Genomic DNA, 24,889 nt, shown 5'->3' with positions numbered 1-24,889 from the left:
ATGAATACCCAACATAGGATCACATTCAGGCTTAATACCCAACATAAGATCACATTCAGGCTGAATACCCAACATAAGATCACATTCGGGCTGAATACCCAGCATCAGATCACATTCAGGCTGAATACCCAACACCAAATCATATTCGGGATGAATACCCAACATGAGATGACATTCGGGCTCTATACCCAACGTAAGATCACATTGGGGATTAATACCCAACATCGGATCACATTCGGGCCGAATACCCAACAAAAGAACATGTTCAGGTTGAATACTCTACATAAGATCAGAATCGGGCTTAATACCCAACATCAGATCACTTCGGCCTGAATACCATACACCGAGCTCGATAGCTGCAGTCGCTTAAGTGCGGCCAGTATCCATTATTCGGGAGATAGTAGGTTAGAACCCCACTGTCGGCAGCCCTGAAAATGGTTTTCCGTGATTTCCCATTTTCACACCAGGAAAATGCTAGGGCTGTACCTTAATTAAGGCTACGGCCGCTTCCTTCCCACTCCTAGCCCTTTCCTGTCCCATCGTCGCCGTAAGACCTATCTCTGTCGGTGCAACGTAAATCAACTAGCAAAAAAATGAATACCATACATAAGATCATATTCGGGCTGAATACCCAACATAAGATCACGTTCGGCGTGAATACCCAACATAACATCACATTCTGGCTGAATACCTAACATCAGATCACATTTGGGCTGAATACCTAACATCAGATAACATTCGGGCTGAACACTCGGCATAAGATCACATTCGGGCTGAATTTACAACATCAGATCACATTTGGGCTGAATACCCAGCATCAGATAATATTCGAGATGAATACCAAAATAAGATCACATTCGGGTGAATACCCAACATCAGATAATATTCGAGATGAATACCCAACATAAGATCATATTTGGGATGAATATCCAACATAAGATCACGTTCGGGCTGAATACCCAACAAAAGATCACATTCTGGCTGAATACCCAACATCAGATCACATTCGGGCTAAATACCCAACATAAAATCACATTCGGACTGAATACCCAACATCAGATCACATTCAGGCTCATTACCCAACATTAGATCACATTCGGGCTGAATACGCAACATAAGATCACATTTGTGCTGAATATCCAACATAAAATCACATTCGGGCTGAGTACCAAACATAAGATCGCATTGGGTTGAATACCAAACATAAAATCATATTCGTGCTGAATACCCAAAATAAGATCATATTTAGACTGAATACCCAACATAAGATCACGTTCGGGCTGAATATCCAACAAGAGATCACATTCTGGCTGAGTACCCAACATCAGATCACATTCGGGCTGAATACCCAACATAAAATCCCATTCGGACTGAATACACAACATAAGATCACACCCGGGCTGAATACCCAACATAAGATCACATTTGGGCTGAATATCCAACATCAGATCATATTCGGAATGAATGCCCAACATAAAATCACATTCGGACTGAATACCCAACATCAGATAACATTCAGGCTCAATACCGAACATAAGATTATATTCGGGCTGAATACCCAACATTAAGTCATATTCGGGATAAATACCAAACATTAGATCACATTCGGCCTGAATACCCAACATTATATCACATTCGAGCTGAATACCCAACATAAGATCACATTCGGGCTGAATACTGTGACCGTTCACAACGTCACCTATAGTATGCCATGATACCCAGGAGATGAAATATGCCGTTTTCCGCGTAATTCTACGGTAAAAACTGTCCAAGTTAGGATTTTCCCACCCGTTCCGGGGTGCGAACGACAGTACGCTGACTCGCGCGACCCAAATCTAGTTGCCGGTAATTAGCAGCGCGGCATTGTAGGAGCGCTCCACTCCAACCACGAGCAAGATGAAAGGAGACGCGTTGTCACGTGACTGAGAATCTAGGTCACTAGCAGAGCTCATGGAGGACATCCAACGTAGGAACTAACATTATACCGTATTTCCCTCATTCATTCACCACTGCCAACTCGTCGAATTCAATTGTTTTTCACCAGACAATTAATATAAAGCGCAAAATACTCAACAGAGAGTCACGTGCAAACATTCATTTGGATCAGAGAATTTTACACACAATTATAAAACCGAGAAGTGCTCAACATAATTGAAAGATCAGTAATTACGCCGTAACAAGGGTGCGCCTTAATGGTTACCAGATGTTGGGTCTCAACCGTGGGAACTAGCTCGAGGATTCCCCTAGCGCTCGCCATCATCTACCGACAGAGACCAAATGACGCTTTTAAGATTGCTTGAGGATCATCGAAGCTATTTTAATTAGATTCACTCAGTGGAAATGGGAGTACAGGAGCTACAATTTGATACCCCGTGAGTTACTGTCCGTTACGTATTACCGGAGCACATTTCGAGAAAGGAGCGTGTCATTCCCGCATTGCTAGCTTCAGGGTATCTTGCCTATATAGTTCGGAGCTGCAGAACCGACACCACCAGTTCATTTTCAGTTCGACATCAGTTCGTTACCAGTTCGTCGTGATTTGTGTGTGAGTCCTTTATGAAGAAATCGTTCTGTAGTGTGAACAGTGTAAAACAGTGATTGATTAAAATCTGTGAATGTATGTAGAAATAACCACAACAATTTTAGTAGAAACGGTACGAAACCGTGATGATCGCTGTCCGTGTGAAGAAGAGGTCGTGCGTCGAGCCTCATATATGCCTAAACTAATACGGCTCAATTAACATAAATAGGCACGCATTTAACTAAGTGCGTGGAGCGAGTGTATCAGGAACGAACGTGATATGTTTAGGAAAGTAAATGAAGGGCTCATTGTCGGGATGTATAAGGGCAGTGCCTCGTCAGATCAGTCCCTAACGCCGTAAAGAGCTCGACCTACGTATGATTAAGTACAGTAGAGTATGCCTGAATTATTGTTGTGTAGTACGGGAGTGTTAACGCATTAGTAGCGTATCCAGTAGTGTTTCTAACTGGACCAGTGGAATTTCAGGACTTAGAGTAGCTGTCAATAAGAAGGGTAAGTAGATGAGGAGGGAATAATGTCGGGCTTCAGAGACATAACCGTCATGAGGCTGAGGTGCTTATGCCATTGAGCAGACCCAACCATATATTTAATCTGTGATGTGTGATATAAACTAACGCATTTACACAAGGAGTCTACAAGAACGTCTGAGTGGACGAAGCATCCAGCTGCCTGCCGAAATTTCGCCTGGTATAGCAAAGGGCGTCTGGAACGTCGCACGAGATCATGCCGTCATGTTCGTGACCCATCACTTGGTCGTCAAAGGACTTCACATCGCTGAAGCCATCATGAAGACCGAATAAATCCATGGGTGTGACCTCCTGTAAAGCTGTGTTCGTGGTCGCTGGAGGCTGAGTACATTTCCAATTATTATTTTATCGATTGAATATTCTATCACTCTGTAAAATAAAATGATAAATTTGCATGTAGATTTAACACAGGTCACTCGTATGCTGTTTAAGCGGGATAGCAGTATTTGTTTGATGGTTTTTTTGTGTGTGAGAAATTTCTTCATGGTTGAGGCAATCATATTTCTTTATTGCGTATTTACAAGGCTTTGTACTGCATGACGGAAATTTAAAAATCTTAGATTAACTATGTGTGAAGTGTCGTAAGTTAATAGGGCGTAAAATTTTCTGTACAATTGACTCAGGCCATCATCGATTCACTAGCTAACAGGAGTCATCACAAGTTTTTCAATTTGTTAATTGGATACTTCATATAATGAGACAGGAAACCACCGTTTAGAATTTAAGACATCGGAGACAGCGACTGAGACATGAAATTGGAATATACATATCGCATGCCTATTTAGCTCGGGATTTGCTTGGAATAACTTGACCCGTGTAAGAGATTCATCCACAAAGTAGCTTGTTCTCGGCGTATCGAGTGGATGGAGACAGCTTATTGTCCAGGCTGTAGTTTAGACATGGTATTGCGAAATGTAGATGAAGCTCCTTTCGAGTTAAATGGATTAGCGTGAGGAATGCGCCGCGCCACAGATAAAACAATTAAGGCCGGAAGTAGATACGATATGTAATAACAGGAAAGGAATGATGTATTCCGCTGTGAAAGGATAGATTGAAAGGGACCCAGAAAGGGTAACACATTGTGTTTGGAAGTGAACAAGGTCACGGCAAACGTGATTTATGACACGCAGCCAAGTACGAGACGAGCCGAGCGCTCGCTTTGTTTGTGAAAGAAGAGAAGTATTATCTGTCGTACTTCCCTCGAAACAACGATTCCAAGTTACCATTTATTATTAACACCGTCGATTATGCTCCAGTATTCCGAAATGATCGATCCCACCAATTTCTTCCTTAACTATTTAAAACGGATAGGGTTACAGATTATCATATTAATGTCTCAGGAGACAGGTTCCTGAAAAACATGAAGGGTATTCCTATTTTCAGAGTTACAATTTGCGCCGATAATACGAAAAAGTCACAGAACTGAGGAATTTAAACAGGATGGTGCACGGCGTCATCGTGATTGCTGACTCGCTTCACCATTGTATACACCACCTCCAGCTTGAAGTCAATTCATGATGGACCCATTGATAGTTCCGGCTTCGTTGTTGATCGGAGTTGGTACAGTCACTCACAGAGCCATTCAGTCTACTTCAGATTGTTTTATTGAAGAATGGAGAAACATTGCTGATGGCGTCATCGACATACGGAAGTAATGTACAAATTCAGTCTGATAGAATAATGATTTTGTTACTTCTTCCCACCGTTCCATTGCCAATATATATGAATATCTTGGAAAATAGTGTGCTGTCGGGATTTCCTCCAAGGTCACCTATCATATTTCGAGCGATATAGCGTTTTTGAATGATTGAACATAGAGCTGATCTGTTCAGAGAGGCATTAATTTCTTATGCTTCTGTTCCTTTAGCTACAATAGGCCAAGTCTGTTGACACTCACCCGAGAAGAAGACTGCTACTCCATCAGAAAAATTTTTTTTGCAATGATTGCATGATCAATGAACAATTGAAACACGGGATGTGGTATCCTACCTCCCGGTAGCAGAGTTGAGGTGATTTCGGATGATGCAAACGCGACAAATATTTTGCCGTCTTTTCTGAATTTAGCAAGAAACAAATTGATTATGAACGTTTTGCCCTTACCACCAGGAATCAATGCTACTGTTTGCTCCATCACAGGCATACCCCTCAGTAAACTTAGCCCGACTCATCGGTCGGTTTCGACTCATTATGAAGAACGGTCTTCGGAAAGTTATTCTTGCAGTAGCAAGTTTTTCTGAGATATTCTAACGTCAAGCTTTCCACGTTATCAAGAGCAAGCATTCTGTAATTAATCAATTGCTGACCACCTATCGATAAAGAAGTCTATCCAGTAATGGAGGAAAAGTTGTGACTGTCTTCGAACGTTGTCGGCCATGCTTTGTTTGTACGTTTCCCACAAGTGTAATTGAAACTAACATAACTTGCGTAAAGCTTCCGTATATTTATTGGACTGCGAGAAACAGGTGCTTCCTTCATGGCGGTGCCCAGTGAGAATCATCCTCCAGAAGACCCAGAACTTTGCTGGCGCTTTGTTGGGTGGGCTTTAGGATGACATCTAAAGCCCTGAGTTCAGTGAAAGAAGTAGAGGATCTCACAGTGTGCTATAATAACGGCACACTGAATCATTCTGCGTTCTTTGGGTGCAATGCATTCACTCCTCCAATAATGTGTTTATTCTTAATTCCTGGGACGCATGATATGTCCATTCCCCGTTTCCTTCTGTGAATGGTACCCTCCTTCCCATTGAAGGAGTAGAAAGACTGATCTTCTTCATGATCACTTTGGGAAAGTTAAGAAAAATAACATTAAAGTTGTGTTCCGTGGATTCGGAACAACATTCCTTGTGTTTTCAGCAGTGAAAAATACGCGGTGACAGCTCTCAGATAAACATACAAATGAATTACTGCCAGGTACCCATCATGAATTGGGAATTCAAGAATCCGCCAAACAGCTTCGGACGTGCTGATACCTGCCTCTCTGGTATTTCATAACTTCATCAACATTTTCCAAAGAAAATGAAGCTTGATCACTGCCCTGATTTACGTATTCGCAGATAAACTTAATAGATTTTACACTAATGCAATTCTCAACAATAATATGTGTTAGAAAAATTCTGGGTAAAACGGGTGAATATTTTACAACGCATCTATTATATATTTCAGTGTCCTGTTCATATAAGGAAATGTGAGTTGTGAAGCTTAAAAAATACCTGTGTAGAGGTGGATTCTAAATGTGTAGTTTGATGGAAATACTGGCGGAACAAATATCCAGACACCAAGAAAGAGTTGTGCTAGATTGACGAACGTTGGTAGGATTTTTTATCTATCTGAAAGATGACGTTGATTCAGATTTCCCGCTAATCGCTTTAGCGTGGTGCTAGTAGTGGCCCCAAGACGTTGCACATCAGGTTTGCTTTAAATGAGCACTGTACTGCTCGAGAGCATTAATTACCTTTGAAATTGGACGGAGTGACTATGAGTGGGTCAGGAATGCCTTGACGACGACGAAGAGGCCAGTATCAACAGCTCACGCGGCTGTATTATAGGGCTACGTGGAGGTTTATTTTTCTTCCGCGCTATTGCAGAACGACTTGGCAGGAATGTCTCCACTGTGCATGCGTGTTGGCAACAGTTGTAACAAGAAGGTACGCTCGCAAGAAGACCGAGCTCCGGACGTCTCCGTGACACCACCGAGAGGGAGGACCGCCGTAATCGGCGTATGGCTGTGGCGCAGGGGAGCAGTTCGAGTGGCAGTTGGCACCACAGTCACACAACGAACTCTTCGAAATCAGTTACTTGAAGGACAGCTTCGAGCCAGACTCCCTGGGTGTGCATTCCACTTATCCCAAACCACCGCCGTCTGTGACTCAGTGGTGTCAAGCGAGAGCTCATTGGAGGATGGAGTGGAGGTCCGTTGTGTTTTCTGGTGAAAGCTGTTTCTGCCTTGGTGCCAGTGATGGCCGTGTGTTGGTTAGAAGGCGGCCAGGTGAGTGCCTGCATTCCACCTGTCTGCGGCGTCGACAAACTGGAGACTTACACCGGGAGTTATGGTCGAGAGAGCAATTTCCTATGACAGCAGGAGCACTCTCGTTGTTATCCCACGCACCCTGACTGCAGATATGTACGTCCGTCTGGTGAATCGACCTGTTGTGCTACCATTCGTGAACTGCATTCCCAGGGGTGCTTTGCAACTGGATAATACACCCCCCTGTGCCGCTGTTGTAACCCAACGGGCTCTACAGAGTATCGACATGTTGTCTTGGCTTGCCTGATCAACCGATCTGTCCCGAATTGAGCACGTATGGGATATCATTGGACGATAACTTCATCGTCATCCACAACCGGCATTAACCGCCCCTAATTGACCAACCAAGTGCAACAGGCATGAAACTCCATCCCACAAGCTGACATCCGACACCTGTACGACGCAATGCATGCACATTTGCATACCTGCATTCATCAGTTACCGGTTATTACACCGGTTATTTTTGGACCAGCATGGCGCATTTGCGATAGCCTTTCTCGCGCGGATATTAACCTGTAGTATTGTACCTTGAATCAATTAAACATGTTACCTCGATAAATGTATTGCAAAAAATTCTGTTTTCTACATTTCTTATTTCTTGGTGTTTGGATATGTTTTCCTCCAGTGTATGTTCGTTAGCTTTCCCTACATAAGAAATCAACTCTACGCGCACCTTTAGGCTGTGCCTGGTAGGACTTGGACTGAAAAAAGTTTTCGATAATAATATCTCCAATATTATTATTCCTTCTATCAAAAACGTGTACACGAGGAAAAGTTTTTAAAAATATTTCTATTAATGTTGATGACGGATATTTTTTGCAGAGCAAAAATCATTGTTTTGTCCTTCCTCCAAACTCGAGTTCATTAATGTATTTTGAAATTGTACAAACTCTAAAATTTACCTTTGGATAGGTATATTATAAATATTCCCAGTAGTGTTCCAGTAATAAATCACTTCTAAGAGCACCCGCTTTTTAGCTATGTCCGCTTGGACTTTAACATATTCCGTTAATAACATAACCCTTATTAATTCTTCTATGGATGAATTGTACATTTTCCATTATTGTTCGTAGTTTTCTGTTACCGAGTTTTCGTGGATCACAGAGGTGAAGAAAGGTACGGGCTGCAATGGGTCTATCTACGATAGTCAAAGATTAATTTAAAACTTTAAAATAAAGGTTATATTTCTTTTCAGATCTTCAATTTCAACAAATAACAACCTTTCAGGTACAGAGGTAATTGATACAAAAATAGAAAAACCAAGAATTGGTAATTTACAATTTTGAGCTTTAAGCTCCTAATTTACAAGGTTCCAACATCGCTAATATTGCATTTAGTTTGGTAGACAAGGAGATAAATCTCCCAAAACACTATTTTCAAGAGCACTTTGCTCCAACAGTTACAAGTTACGGCACCACACAATAGTACACAAATATCTATTACATTACCACAAAAGAGCTTACATGCTCTACAAATTCTACCAAGGAAACAGCGCTCCTGAACTCATACGGCCTACTCAAGGCTACCATTAAATATTACAAGACGGAAAAGAGCGTCTCTGGTCAATACAATTACACCTTCAGGCATCTCTAGGCATAACCTGCAATTTACAATACCATATTAATTACCTTTTAGTTTACACAGGGGTATCTAGTACCCATTCGACTGAGTCTTCGTGAAAAAGAACTGGTTAAATTACTGGTCCAAACTCAGAAATGTATGGAGGCGTACACTTGCGCTCCTAGAAAACCAAGGTTAAAACCCTACTTGGGCTTTCAGCCCGATGATGCAGAGGCTAATTCCAAACTACTGAGGTGACTAGAAGGACAAATAAATTTACGATTTACAAGGAAAAAATCAGTTACAAAATCTTTGTCACATAAAGGTTAATTGAAGGGGAATTCGAGAGGGTACAGCACTCTCTATCCCCGATTCACAGTTTAAGTCCTTAGGACGTACATGAAATTTTACATGAGAATAAAGAAAGTTTAGATTTTAGGAATTACGAGTTGTATAGTTAAAGATTGGAACCTTCCCCTCGAGTTCAGCTTGCGGAGATAACTACAGAGATAGAAAACTGGTGGCCATTACCTGGGCGGATGTTTTGCCTGCCGAAGAATGACGACCCTCGTCCCCTCTCTTAAGACACACACTCAGTAATTCGGTGATCAAAAGGACAGTTTAACTAAAAAAGCGCCAGCTTTTCTACCCGAGAGGAAGTTTCGAGAAGGCTCTGGACTAAATCCGGACACACCCTCTCATTTTATTGGACAGACAAAAAGTTACATGAAGCCTATAATTGGCTGAAAATTAAATACACAAAATTTCTGATTGGTCAGAAACCAAAACTGGCGGAGATGAGAAGGAAGTGTTGCAAACATTGAAGTATCAAGAATAATGAAAGTCAATTCAGCTGAGAAAACCTATAAACTGAAAAATTTAAATCTCTAGTTACTCCACTTTGCACCAGAGTGCATAACATCAGTTATTTAATAGAGGCATCTATGGAGAAAAGTCCGAACTTCCTGTGGTACACCAAAACAAAACAAAGAAATCCAGTCAGTTTAGGAAACTTTAAAATAACATATTACTCCATCATTTAGTAGTGACATCTTTTGATCAACGTCCCAACTTCTTGTACTAGATGTTTCAATTTTTATATGATAGATACCGTTCTTCGGGGCGCTTCATTGAAATGTACGGGGTTGAGGTGTACCTCCCGGTAGTGTTCCAGTAATAAGAAATCTCTTCTAAGAGCACCCGCTTTTTGGCTATGTCCGCTTAGACTTAAGCTGTAAAATATTCCGTTAATAACATAACCTTCATTAATTCTTCTATGGATAAATTGTACATTTTCCATTATGGTTTGCAGTTTTCGATTAATCATGGATATATTTGAAAGAGTTAAAGCACTGTTCCTGTCTTCGTATAAACCCCCAGTCACTTCTAAAACAAACAAACCCCATGGCACTACAGCCCTTGAAGGACCTTGGTCTACCATGCGACCGCTGTTCAGCCTGAAGGGCTGCATATTGCGAGGTGTCGTGTGGTCAGCACGACGATTCCTCTCGGCCGTTATTCTTGGCTTTCGAGACCGGGGCCGCTATCTCACCGTAGATAGCTACTCAATTCTAATCACGTAGGCTGAGTGGACCTCGAACCAGCCCTCAGGTTCAGGTAAAAATCCCTGTCCTGGCCGGGAATCGAACCCGGGGCCTTCGGGTAAGAGGCAGACATGCTACACTACACCACAGGGTCAGTCACTTCTGGGAATTTGTAATTATATGGATCTTAAAGCCTGCCTTTGGGTAGGTGGATCGTAAATATGAACTTTGGTGAAAATATATCCAGTAGTTTTCAGTTTTAAGAACTGAAACAAACTGACAGACACTAAAACTAAAAGAAATGTAGATTGTAACTATTTCACTTGATGCGGTATAACTGTAAGAAAATGTCAGCCAAATATTAAATTTACAAGCACACGGTCGTTACGATTTTACTTATATAGATGACAATGGTATTAAGTATTTTATGAAAAACCGATATTTTAGCTAGTGAATATATAACATTGAACACATATCTGATATTGCAACTGGGCGACAAATAAAACTAACATTTGAATATCGAAAATAGTTTTCATCGAACATCGAAAATGGTTAACACTGAACATTGAAAACTGTTAACATGGAACATCGAAAATTGTAGGTATGTACCTTATGGCACAACACAATTTTCTATGATGTCACGCTCTGAAAGAAATGTGCGTAATTACTTACTTTATCGTGTTAACGTTCTCTAGCGTTGAAGAAATCACAACTCATAAATATAAATCTACATAACGGGTAGGGTTTCCTTAATCCAGCTGCGCTGCACGAGTCTAATTCTCACTCACTAACTTACGACATGTTAAACTAGAGGAATACACAATATTATCCTACACTGTCATCAAATATTAAAAATGAAAAGCCATCTGAAGCCCGAAAAATTTTAAAAATATCTAAAATACACCACTAACAAAACACCCAGGGACTGGTGGTCGACTATTAAATGTTGCATGTGGTAACGACTATTCTGCACCTACTAGCTTACACAACATTGAATCGGAATGAGTATCCCAGCTGAATCGGTAATTCGCACCTACCATGACTTATTGTTTACTCTACTAACCTTATCCTTTGACATAACTCAACAAATCACCACGATCCTTCAATAAAACAGTCCTATCCATGATCAGCTATCCACAAAAACTGTCATTATTTACAATCCAAGAAAACAAAATATCTAGGTGAACATCAATGGCCTGCATAATAAGTCATATTACCTATAAACCAAATGAATATCGCCTTGAAATATAAACCATCTCTAGGTTCAATTAATCCAACAAAACAACATTAAATGCAACGTAGATTGATTTAGATCCTCATTTTTTGATCATGCTTAATGAAAGTTAGTTGGATCATCATCAGTAACCGTTTATAAGACAGTGGCGTTATAACCATTACATGGCACTCTGGTCAACCTAGCGAGGTAGTCTTTTGTACCTTGCGTCGTGCAATGCACCGGCGCATGAACTCTGAGAGGCCCTGGTGTAAGGAGACGAATGGATGCCGCACAGTGGTCGGATTGACATACTTAGACAGACAAATCACAGTTCGGTCATTTTTAAGGGAATGGTTCAAAACAGGTTGAAATGTATGGAAATGTACAGGACATCCATCATGTACTCCTGAGAATTGCAAACATTATATTTGGGTTGTGAACGAACTTGACGTTGGCCTTTTAAACACCGATACTCAACACTCCTTTCCTACTATTAATAACTGAAAAATAAATAAATTAGTTTATGCTCGACTGTATTATTCATGATCCAAAGAATCAATGCAATATACCGACTCCTAATTATGGAATGTCCTTTATGATGAATGGGTAGTCGCGCCTCGTGTTTGCAAAAATCAGCAAGGCTTTGAAGAACGCTTAAATAAAACCAATATTGTCCAGAGCTTCACTTCGAAGATGATACATGTATCTGTAAGTTTAATCACGCTTTAACCTTCGTATGAGAAATACGAGCAACGAATGTAAAGAATTTAAAATTTAAACTGAGATTCTACACAAATTATTTTGTTGTTTCTAATGTAGTGGAAACTCTGCACATTATTTCGCACATATATTCTTCAGTTATGGCTAACATTCGCATATTTCTTGCACATAGCATATGCAATTAATCGAATTATACATGGTGACCCTGCCTGACAAGAACCATAATAGCATGATGAAGATTTCTCCTTGCTGAATTAAATGTCCACATACCTTCAATTCTGACAGACATAGATTAAATTCCAAATTTGCTTCATCGTATGAAACTCACACTGCCGGTTAACATTTCATTCAATTTCCACTGGTACCTAGCTCATGAAAAGTACGGTTTTTATGTACTTAGTAACAAACATACAAAAAAATGAATGGAGGTAGTCTCCCAAGTTTCTTACACATTCACATCGATAAGAGCACATTAAAGACATTAAGCGTGATATCCGAAGTGTTTACGTACTAGCCTTAATAATTACATATTATACGTTCAACTGGTTCATTATTACTTAATAAGATTACGATTCCATAGTACCGGTACTACTATACGTACCGTACATCCGCCACACGTTGACTACTAAAATCTGTCGAGATACAATATATGTCATAGTGTGAAGAACAACTATAGCTTGTTAAAAAAAGAGACTATTTATTGCTTTAAATTATTCAGAACTAGCTGTTACCCGCGGCTTTGCTCGCGTGGATTTCGTACTTTGATAAAAGTAATCATTCCTCGCTACTGCACAAAGAGATTTTCTGAAACTTCCTAAGGCACAAAAACTTACCGGAAAAGTGAGGTTCATTTACCCCAGTAACGTTTTGAGAACCGCGTGTGGCATTGGATCTTGTGACATGGAACTGTCCGTGTGAGAAACAGCCCACTCTCAAGTCGAAAAATAATACATTCTTTTAGGAAATTCCAAATAACAATTTCCATGTCTGTAACATCAGTTTTATAAGTTTCCCCATGAAAATAATTCAACCCAGTCTTCATTTTCTTCACACCCCTCCCCCATTCCTTAAGTGGATCTTCCGAAAAAAGAATATTTTCCTAAAACAAAAGAATACATCTTTCGTTTTTTAACGGAGATTCCAAGTACCAATTTTCACGCCTGTGACCTTCAGTTTTGAGATAGGCTACAATTACCCTAACTTTTTCACATCTAATACGCAGCTATATTCTTAAAACTGGGCAGACCTATCAAAGTTGGTCTTGTGACATGAAAGTACAGTTACATCTCCATCGCCGCATATTGGGTTGCTATTTCCAAATAACAGGTACGGTAATGATCCTCCTAGCAAGAAATGTACTTTATAAAGCTTGGTGGCGTATTCCCATCCTCCTATGTACAGCATTTCTCACCGGACTACCATGATATAGCGTAAACTGTCCGGCTCCATGCTTAAATGATTAGCCATTTGATAATAGGGGTTCAGGGTTCGATACCCGACAGGGTCGGAAATTTTATCCATCATTGGTTAATTTCTCTGGCACTGGAGCTGGGTGTATGTGTTGTCGTCATCATCATTTCATCCTCATCACGACGCGCAGGTCGCCTACGGGGGCCAAATCATAAGACCTGCACCTGGCGAGCCAAATGTGTCTTCGGACACTCCCGGCACTAAAAGCCATACACGATTTCATTTCATTTAGCGTAAACTGCTGTCGCCTAGCGACAGTCTGTCGATCAAGTCGATCCGATCTTGGTGCGGTTTGCAATTAAATTAATTATATAAAATTACTCATTACAAAAATACTACCCATCAGATTTCGTTCAAATGAATTCCTAAACCCTCCCAAGAGTAATAAGAAAGCATGGTGACATTTCGGTCTAGTAGGTTTTGAGTCCATTTGTGACATACAAACAAACATCCATTTATATGTATATACTAGAAAATAGAACTCCGTTCAAGAGTAGAACAGTTAGGTACGTAGATTATAGATATAGCATATAATAATTTTATCGTAATAGTTCTATTAGTCTGAACGTTTTTTGTTTTTCTTTCGACAGTCGATATTAATATTCATTTCAGGAGTCGGACATATGGAGGGACTGAGGATAACTACTGTGCTGACCTCTTTGGGGCGGGTGCCATGTTTCCTCGATAGCATGTCCGAGAAGTTCCATTTCTTACAGTAATATTTCTAACACATTTTTCAGGCCATTCTTTTTTCTGTTCAACTTCTAAATTACTCACAAATACTTGTATTCATTTTTTATTCGTCATATTTCCGGACAGGTTATTCTTTATTTGTGCTTTTAGTGCACGTTTTTCAATTATACTATAATCATTTTTGTAAACTGCATGTATCGAAAATCAAGATTAAAATAATCAATACCATCTCCCGACTCTATGATTTCCGAAACTATGGAAGGTGTGTATTATCTTATCTTAAATCTCCTGTTAAAACTATGGTTGTGAGCTTTTCAATAACCCATCAGTGTAAATACATTTAACCTTCTTTATTTGATTGAATATTAAAAAAATACTGTAGTTAAGAACAGTGATGATGAATTTTATTTAGCGAATATCATAGGGATATACAAAATTATCCATACATAGATTTTATTACCATCCACTGATACCAACATTTTACAATTGAATCTCTTTACATCAACTGAACATGCGTCATTTTGTCGATTCACCGCACGTTTCTTCTTTCTTGTCAGATAGTGGGTAGAATTTCTCCACCATGGCTCCTTGACCTAACGCAGGAAGCTTTCGTAGAGGTGATGGCTCCTCCCCGCCATCACCCGTGGCGACCATCCAGTAAGTCGATGCGCTTTGTCGCCCCCGGAATCCTTTCGGACGCGCACCTCATCCCGCGTATTTGTTAATATCTCCGAAGTTTCAGTCGTTTCCGACACTCGGGACTGAATCCCCAAACAGAGAAAACCCCTGTTCTGAGGAGCAGTACCTCGTGTCGAGTTCGACTGTCACCCCGGCGATATTAACAAGTACAGTGGGGTAGTACCAACTGCGATCGCAGCAGGCTTCCCCGTAGTGATGGCCCCTCCCCGCCATCACCCGTGGCAACCATCCAGTGAGTCAGCACGCTTGATCGCCCCCGAAATCGTTACGGACGCGTGCTGGGTGAACGGGGAATAGCGACAACTTTTCTTATCCTTCTTATATGAACTGAAAGCGGACTGCACAGTAAGCGACCTGTTCAACAATAGTATGTTTCTGTCGTGTCTTATTGTTGACTGTGCACCGAATGTGTTGCGATTACGGAGTAGAATGAAGGCTTCTCCAAATTCTATTATTTCCTACCAGAACTTAAAATTATAGGTATATTACACTAAGGAATAAGGTCGTAAGAAAATAGAACTCAGTTTCTCTCGTATATTATATTGTTTCCTTCCGGAGGATTGTTGAATTGGGCTGTGAAACGTCTGCCCTCGCATTCTGTTCTGGACACTTTTTCCTTTAAGGATATCAAATACTGTAGTAATGTTTCTACCTCAGTCCTGGATATGGTGCATCACGCTCAAAGATCAGTGATTACTATGTGTCGCATGTATGAGAAGTTGCCACTTTCTCATACATTAATACGTTTTTGTGACAATAATGAGATATACGTTTCCTTAGAAACAAATCCGGCATGTCAAGGTTCCAAAAACTGAACCGTAATATCATTTCCAGTTATCCAGAGAACTTCCTTCGTGATATACAGGCCGTATCGAGGCTTTCATCCACCCGAGAGTCCATATGCACGTCCCATAAATTCTAAATACTACCTTACATTGCTATATAAAATCTTCCCCCACGAGGTACATCTCACATTAATATAACAGTTAACCTTTTCTAACTCTCCATCACATACTTTCACAATTTCTGTGAAGCTTATACAAGAACATGAAAGCCCCAGGGCTCTTAACTTGGAAGCGTGGGTTGGCGACTAGGGGTCCTTTTGATATATTACACAACTCTAAATCACAAAATAAATCTAGTGCTTTTTCTAAATCTGGAGTATACAGATTCAAATGTAACAACTGCAGCTCCTCGTACATCACTCAAACTGGACGCAACTTTAATATCAGATACTCCGAACACATCAACGCCATTAAATACAACAGATTCTCTGTTATAGGACAACACATACGAGACTCCAAACATAATTTCACCAATATTGAAAAAGACATAAAAATACTTAAAATCATTAACAAACGCCCCCTTCTAAACACTACTGAAAATCGTTTTATTCACCCTGACCAATACTTCAACCCTAATTTCAATTTAAACGACATATCTGAGAAAACCAATATTCTTTTCAACTTCCTAATCCTTCTTCTCAAAAATGCTAAATTTCTAAACACGAATTCAATTTCCCATGCCTTCCACAGTTCCTACCCACGTTTCCTACCTGAAATAATCCATCCTCCTAACCCACTCTAAATATCCCTCCTTTATTTCCCTATCCTATCCCATTTTCTTTAAACGTTTACTTCTTTTAACCCTGGCAGTAACACGTCTATAAATATCGCTTTGGTTACACCACACGTCTCGAAGACGTGCCACTCAAAGCCTGTTATTTAAAGTTACATTAAAGTTACCAGACGGAATGAACAAGGAATAGAGGTGGTGGAGGGGATAACTCTCCCCTCCTTATGAGGACTAGATGGCATTCATTCGCACAACAGTCAGAAAATCGTATGGTGTAATTGTCAGGGTTAATATTCTCTTATCTACTAATCCTCCTCCTTTATTACCTTATACTATCTTTTATTTTCACCTCTCCTCTCGAAGAAAAATATTTTCCGAATTGAACTCTATACTATACTAGCTGACTACCCGGCGTAGCCCGGTAGGTTTAGGATGTTTACTTTTCAGATTAGTATCACCAGTTAGTTATGTGAAAGTGAATGTTTATAGAATTCCTTTCTGGGATATGGATTTTTACCATCTATTATATAGTTTTACAGTTATTTAGATGTGTTTGATTTCAAGTTTTAAATGATTTCATTTTTGGGTAAAATTTTATCCTTGTGGAAGCTCGAAATGATTGGGAAGTATTTGATCCTTCAAAAAGATAGTAAGTGATAACTTCATGTATTTATCAGTCACGGTATAGATATGATCTACACGATTTCAACTGTCATTGAGACTCTCACCAATCAGCCTTGAGACCCCAAACGCAGTGGATTCAACACTGAGCTCGGTCATTTTATGCCATACACCACAAAACTCCTTTCAGTGCACCGTCCCAATGGAGGCTGAACGTCGACTTAAACGATATTCAGGGAATCACAACAATGAATTCGACATTAATATATGTTATTTTCTATTATTTTTAAATTTTTGACGGCAATTTTTACATTCTCAGCCTCCATACCAATTGCGGTGAAGTATGACTTATCCATCCATAGTGTCACAATTCAACTCAGTGAACTATTAAACATTAATATCAGTCATTTTCGTTTCTTTTTATATTTCATCACCTCCACGAGGTGTTTTACTGGTGTTCTACCCGATAGTATTTTTTTTCAGATAGTAAGTCATATGTGTACCAATTTTGTATGAGGGCTATACTGAAAGAAACATACACAGAACGACGCCCCACAGTGGGTAATTTCTAGCATCCAGCCGGCCAAAAATAATATTTTCAACCCTTGTCTTTGGTGCGCATTTTCTGTGAGTCGTGTTTATAAGACTCTTGGGTACAATAATTAAGTATTGAAAAGTCGCGCTGTCTGATTATCTAATCTCACCGAAGGCCTAAAGTGGCTCTCCTCCTTTAGGGCATCATATTCTGGCGAGGCGAGCGCGCAGCTATTATTATGTGAGGGCTCAGTAAAGACATCAGAACTAAATATTTCTTTAGCTTGCAATATGATTATATTAGATGAAGGTATGTATTTTTATACAGTATGTAACATTTTCTAAAAATTACTATATTGTTGTCCGAAATATGCACTTAAAATTAAGGTACACGGTGTCCAAGCGCTATCTAATTATACAAATTCGAGCTGACTTTCAAAATGGATTGCCTTTGATTTCCGCAATAAAAGTCTTTTAGATGAGTTATCTGTACCTCAAAGAATAGAAAACTGTGACTTTTTGCTGCGACCAGGCGCGACCACGAGAGTAACTAATTTTTTTCAGAAGCCATGTACTCTGTAACCAGGAGGTCGGTTTTCGTGCTGTTGAGGAACAGCGTGGAATATAAGCGGAACGATGATATTGCGAATGTTGTAATTGAACATTTAGGCTTTGAGGATTGTTCCGAGGATACATCCAAGTCAATAAGGAAATCTGTCAGTGTTTTTTGTGCTAAAATTGGATCACGCTGGATAAAATATGGTAGAAAAAGGGACAAATTGCTGAAGTACAATAAAAGTTGGTTCGAGCAGAGAATGAGCCTTGCAGAAGGACGTGTATCACAAAAATGTCAAGTTGAGCCTGCCAGTACTATAGCTCATTCCATGTTAAGAAAACAGTATTGCTCTTATGACAACAGGGTTGCCATATCGAACGCTCCGCTCAACGCCATCACGGGAAAACGGCGGCACATAAATTTGTGAAATTCAGTATGTAAGTTCAAGACAAAAGGCTGAATAAACTAAGCTAAAAATTATTTTATGAACTGAAGGGGACGTGGGGTTTACAGGGGCCAATTTCGGTTCGTACAGAATCAGAGGTAAACTACGGCACACAAGAAACCTCAGCACTGAAATATAAGGCAAAGTGCGAGAGAAAATAGACAAATAATTTCTATGGACTTGAGGGGCGGGTGATGCATTTAATTGCATTTAGTAAATTTATCCAGACAATAAAGGCTAGAAAACAGACGCAGTAAATAAATACTGCAGATGACTACAAAAAATCACAGTATTAATGTTAAAGAAATAAATCACACACGTAGGCTTTTCGCATAACTCTCATTCAACACAATATATTTACGCACTGATTTAGAGCCTAAAATACACACGCAATAAATAAATACTGTAGATGACTTCACTACAGAAGTTCAGGGAGGAAACGCGTCTGTTGGTTGATATCCGAAGCAAAGTGTTGGCAATACCAATGATGGAAACCGCTAGAAGATTTTTCAGAGAGGCTTCCACTTATGCGGATATTACTGGAGTAGATATAAATTTAATAAACCATCTACGTGTCATCGTAGGAACTCTTTCGTGTGGGCATGCCATTTATAAAGTAACATTGGCATGTACGCAAAGGAAACTATACAATTATACTTACAAAAATACAAATCGTACTACATGCCTGTAACTTCGCACTTACTCTTGGGTCATGGCACTGTATTATACCTATTGGACACCTCTCCGAGGAAGCCCAGGAGACCAGGAATAAAGATAATAGGAAACCTTCCAGAAAGAAACAAATACTGACCTTTTCCATAGGCTGCCTATATCATCGGACCCTTATATTACCAGCTTAGGGAAATCAAGGAGGAGGAAGTTGATTTCGCTTTCACGAGAAGTGCTCAACTTACTGTCTGAGCCTCCTGTATCTGGTTCTGCCGAAGAAGATAATGAAAGTGACGATAGCGATTCTGATGTAATTGCATCTAATGTATAAATTGTTTGGCAAGTACATGTATTCTTGTATCTGTTTCTAAACATTCTAAACACCATGTCCCACTATTAACATCTATTTAATTTCTTAAAGCTATAACGAAAAAATTAAAATTACAAAGATTACTAATTCTATTCCTGGCGTAGTAATTTGTTCTTTGTACTTGATTTACCACACACTTAATTATCTCCAATAATAGCAGTTACATACTAAGTTTTATGTAAATCGGTCCATTAGTTTCCGAGATACGTTTTTTGGTCGGCTAGATTCCTGAAATTACGCACTGTGCGCCCGGAGTATCAATATTCGTCTCCCTACTCCACACTATTTTCGATTATTTTTACACCTCAGCCCTTCCCACCCCACCCCTAGCGTGCCAGGTCTACCATACCTTCTCGCAGTTTGTCTCATGACAGTAAGTCATAAATGTACCAAGATTGGCTGAAATCTCTCCCGTAGTCCAGAATACCATGGATTCAACACTAATATCGGTCGTTTTTAGTTATAATTATATTTCGCCCCCTTCCCTAGGGCTTCTAGGTGTGTCATGCCCCTGCAGTATTTTTTACGGACAGTGTGAATTTATTAAATAAATTTAGTATTGTACCAAGCTTAGTTGACACCTACGCTGGATCATGCATACAGACACCCAAAATCTCGGTCATTTGCACATTTTCTTTTCTTCACCCCTTCTCACAACCCTGCTTACTGGGGCTCAACTTGGACTTAAACGACATCCGGAGTGTCACTATTCATTTCAACCATCCCGTAAAGTATGGATTCGACACTATTTTCGATTAATTTTATGTCTCGCCCCCCCCCCGCCCCAAGGTCGCTGAACTCACTTCAATAGGGAACACTACGAAATTCTTATCTCTTAATGTTGAACATGGACTTTTAAAAATCCGGAGTGTCACTATACATCTCAGCGACCCCGAAAACTATGGATTCGACTTATATTTTCTACTAGCAAATGTACCCGTGCTTCGCTACGGTATTCTGCATTGTATACGAATATTGAAGTAAATACTGTACATGCAGTAAATAAGATGGTTTAAAATAGCATGTCTCTTAGCTATTAGCTATACGTTGTTTCCAATGTAAAGTGCTTGTTACGGATTTGTGATGATAACGACAGGCTCACTTGCCTACTGCCATTCACAATCGAGTTGGGAAGTTTACATTATAATTCCAGGCCCCATTGCATACTGCGCGCTCACAATCGATTTTGGGGAGTTTCCGTTAAAATGGCAGCCCGCCTTTTCTACTTCCAGACATATTAAAAATTGAGGAGTTTTTATTATAATGGCAGGAAACTTCCCTACAACCAGTCAAATTGAGTTATGCAGTTATCATTATAATGACAGGCCCCTTTTCCAACTGCCAGTCACACCAAATTGGTGAGTTTCAATCAAAATAGCAGGCCAGTGTGCCTAATGCCAGTCACATTTTAGATGGGTACATCTGTTTATAACTGTGGGAACGCTTGCCTACAGCCAAACACAATCGGGTAAGGGGAGTTTTGAACAAAACTGCATGCTCCCTTGCCTTCTGCAAGTCAAATCGAGAAGTGAGTTATTCATTACAATGGTAGGTCTGCCTTATTAATGCCAGTTACACAGGAATTGGAGAAGGACCCCATTCCTACTGCCAGTCAAAGTCGGTGTGGGGAGTACTGGTTACAATAGTAGACACACCCTTTATCGATCGCTACAAAATCGACATCAGTGAATATATATAGTTCGACATACGAAAGTATGTGCTTGTTTACAATATTGCAGACCTTCGTTTACTGATTACCTGCTGCTAAACGGTACATCATATCGAGAAAGGATTGAACAATAAGACACCGGATTTAGCGGCCTAAATTGCTGGTCTTATGATATCTCATCTATTCATGGGTCAGATTGAGTTAGAAACGTGGAATAGGGTAAAATTTGTGTAAGATTATCTCACATTGCATTGCTTTTCGGATAATTAAGTGACAGCTACATACATAGCATTTGGCTCACATATGGCTACTGGGTGGACCAATTTTCGTGTAGAGTTTGGTGATTCTATCTTTCCTATAAGTGATGAAAGGTATGAATTATGTATGTGAAAAATCCAAATTTACTTAACATCGAGAAATGGAGAAAAATCAAACGTAAAAGGGATAGAAATACGGCAAAAAGTCGTAAGACCGAGGTTGTAGATCACTCCAAATTGAACGGGGATTTTGCCATCCGTTATGTGATAATACTTCCTGAAGGGTGCACCATCATTAAAATTGCCTCCATATTTCGATATTCTTCGGGGATAAAAAGGAAAAAATTAAAGATCTTGGAAGTTTTCCGTCCGTTACAGGCTAAAACGTATAATTTTGAAAAATTTCAATATCCTTCTTCGACTGGCAGATTATGCCGCAATCTGGGTTTTCGGTGAGGAGTGTAAAAATTAGGACTTTCAAGAAACTAAACCAAAACATATGCAGATGGTCATTATTACCCCTTCAACGTGTAACTGTACGAAAATTTCGCCAAAATAGTCAATGTATAGGCACACAGTCGTTACGATTTTATTTACATAGATAGATAAGGAACCTGTTCCACGTACAGCATCTTTTGGGATATATCCGCTGGACTTAACCTGAAAAACGGACCGTTTATGATATCTCCCTTATTAATCCTCCTGTCGAAAAAATGCACATGAAAGAAAGTTTTAGAGATGGAATTCCATCACGTTTGGTCGATTTCCAGTCAGGTTGGTCTTGTACTATATATATTGTGTTAAAATCACCATTTCGGTTCCCTATAAACCGCCAGTTCATTCCGGGAACATGAAATGTTATTGACGATTAACACCTACCGTTGGACAGGTGGATGTTAATGTAAAGTTGGACTCAAATATCTTCAGTAGTTTTCAAGTTGTAAAAAATACGCTTTACACGCACCCGCTCTTGAGTTAAGTCCGGTGGGACTTGTACCGGAAAACGGTCCGTTAATGATATCTCCCTTATTAATCCTCGTATTGAAATGATGCACATGAGGAAAAAGGCTTAGAAATTAATTTCCATTAAGGCAGGTAAATTTACATTAAGTTTGGTTGTGTATATTTTGTGGGAATGCAAAATCACGGTTTCGGTTTCGTATAATCCCCCAGTCAGTTCAGGGATTTAGAAACAATATTTGCCCTAAAACCTACCAAAGGACAGGCGGATTCTAAATATCAAGTTTGGTGGAAATATATCCAGTAGTTTCCAAGTTATAGACAAACAGACAAACAAACAAACAAACAGACAGACACCGAAACTGAATATATGCAGATGGTCATTATTACACCTGAAACGGATAGCTGTACGGAAATTTCGCCAAAATTGTCTATGTACAGACACACTCTAGAAGTGCAGACCTTTATTTCTATAGTTACTGCTTTGAAACTGTACGACGTATGTACAAACGGACTTCACCATCAGACGCCCCTTTCAGTACTCTACATGGTTGATCCTATGACATCTTCTCGTATCTTCCATATTTATGGGTTGGATTGAGTTAGAGTAATTGAATGGGGTGACATATTGTAGAGTTTTCACATACTACTTTATGTTTTTGATACTCATGTGACAGCTAGAATCATAAAATTTGGCTATAACATGGCCAATGGTCATGTCAATGTGCGTGCCGAATGTCATGATTCTACCTTTCCTATAAGTGTGCCAAATGATAACATATACGTGTAAAATACAAAATCAACTTGAAATCGAGAAATGCAGCTGTATTAAAACGTATTAGGGTAAAGTCATAGGACAAAAGTTGTAGATCTCTCCAAAATGAAACGCCATTTGCTTTCCGACTTGTGATACGACTTACTGATTAGCCACCAATTACCCCGAAACGAAGGTCTGCACCGTCGTTAAAATTGCATCCATATTTCGGATTTTTTTTCTGGGCCAAAAGTTATACATTTGCATAGCTTAGAATATTTCCTCAAAGAAAATAGTGTCCAGAATTCGGGATTAGCACTCGCATACATACGTGGTAATTAAGGAAGAAAATAACACAGTTTAGTAAGTTGATATTAATAGAAAATGGATTATAACTGAGGACATCCGGATGACGACAAATATGTAAATACCAAGTGAATGTATTGGAAAATAAAATTCTCCTCAATAAATTATGCCGGTGTGAGTTATGGATATAAGAAAGCGGTAATCGGAGAGAAATCAGATAAGAAGATGAATATTTGTGTTATTACTTAAGCTATTCGAGGACGGTTATAACGTCCAATGATATTCCGCCAATATTCCGCAGAATGGCCGATTGACGACTCTCTTGCTTTCTACCCAATGAACAACCACGAATTGAAAGGAATGATGAGGAAAATGGCAATACGTTACTTCCCTGCTGGCAAGCAGTCAGGGACGTTGCCATGGTAACCCATATATTCGTTGTCGGTCTGTCGGTCACTCAATGCAGAGCATGGTATCGACAGAAAATAGTAAATTTCTCCGTCATTTGAAGAGTAAGGTAAATTATGAACATAACGAAAGTTGTTTATAATGAAGATACCTTTCACATACGGTCCACAGAGTTTACAGAAAATCAATAGTATAAGAGAGGATGAGTATACTCTAAATATGAAGTTTGGTTGAAATCTATCCAGCCGTTTCGACGTGATGGTGGAACAGACAAACAGACAAACAAACAGACACGAAAAGTAAAAACCACCGATTCGGTCTTGAGTTGACGTAAAACGGATGAATATTTGAAAATTTGGCAAAACAAAAGGAATTACAGACAGCGGACCCTCTACAACAGGGCCTCTCAGGGTGCATGCGCGCGGTGCATGCACTGTGCACGGTGCAAAAGACGACTTGGCTTGGTTGACCAGAGTGCAGACCCCCCACTCCTCGATTTGGAGCAATAGCGCTGTCTCTCTCTTTCCTCACGCCTGTCTCGCTCGCTCCGCCTGTCTCCCTCTCCCCCACTTGCGCCGTAGCGCTCCAAATCCGGGCTGAGTTGAGCCGAGTATAGCCGAGTAGAGCCGAGCATAGCCGAGTAGCCCAGAGACGAAGCGTTGATCCGAGCCATACCGAGCGGCACCGAGCGGCACCGATGCACAGTGCACGGAGCTCTTGCGCCCCGCTCTGCACGCGTGAGATTTCGGGCGTTTGAGAGGCCCTGCTCTA

Source organism: Anabrus simplex, chromosome 5 (assembly GCF_040414725.1).
Source record: "Anabrus simplex isolate iqAnaSimp1 chromosome 5, ASM4041472v1, whole genome shotgun sequence".
NCBI lineage: Eukaryota > Metazoa > Arthropoda > Insecta > Orthoptera > Tettigoniidae > Anabrus > Anabrus simplex.
Note: the sequence above shows the minus strand (reverse complement) of the source record.